The sequence below is a fragment of the Triticum aestivum genome, chromosome 5A (assembly GCF_018294505.1).
Source record: "Triticum aestivum cultivar Chinese Spring chromosome 5A, IWGSC CS RefSeq v2.1, whole genome shotgun sequence".
Lineage (NCBI taxonomy): Eukaryota > Viridiplantae > Streptophyta > Magnoliopsida > Poales > Poaceae > Triticum > Triticum aestivum.
The window spans coordinates 4,884,890-4,885,660 of NC_057806.1; positions in this window are offsets into that span (position 1 = coordinate 4,884,890).

Genomic DNA, 771 nt, shown 5'->3' on the forward strand with positions numbered 1-771 from the left:
GGCGCCACTGGGCTCGGCCAGGCATGCCGCCACGGGCGGCGGCGCGAAGGAGGGGGCCGCCGGCATGGCGGTGCGGCGGTGGGTCTAAGCCGGCGGCGGTGCGGCGGTGACTGGAGGCCGGCGGCGGGAGGCTGGTGCGGCGGTGGATGTTCGCCGGCCCCCGGCCGTGGCTGTGGCTAGCCAGCCATGGCACATGTCCCTTTCATGGAGTGGATTGCTTTTTTAAAAAAACTAGGGACCCGATTGCTTTTTTACGCCGCTTATGTGTGGGCCCAACCGGTCAGATTCGGGCTTAGCGCGGCCGAACCGAGCAGTTAAACGAGTTGGTAGTTTTTTGTCACGGTTTAGGATAAAAGTGGTAGTTTTTCGCACAAAAACGTAAAGTGGTAGTTTTTCGTCACGTTTCCATGAATTGTGATAGTTTTTGGTTAAATACTCCCATGGCTAGCTAGCACAGCTCCATCACGGTGATGTCTTTATTTCGCGTTTGGCGACTGGCATCGCGGCTGCCGGCAGCCGGCGCGCGGCGGCGAGAACAGCGGTGGGCGGCGGCGTGGTCGCATGGAATCGATCTAAATGACCTGCAGTCGCTCGCTAGGTTTCCTTGAACCTAGGTGCAGTTGACAGCTAAAAATGGGTAAACAACGTGGGGCATGGGCTTTTTTGGGCTTCGGCACATACAGAACACAACAAACAATTGATTTTGGGCCGTATTAGTAGCACTTGTATATATGTACGCTGCATATTATCCACGTTGTATCGTTAGGGGGG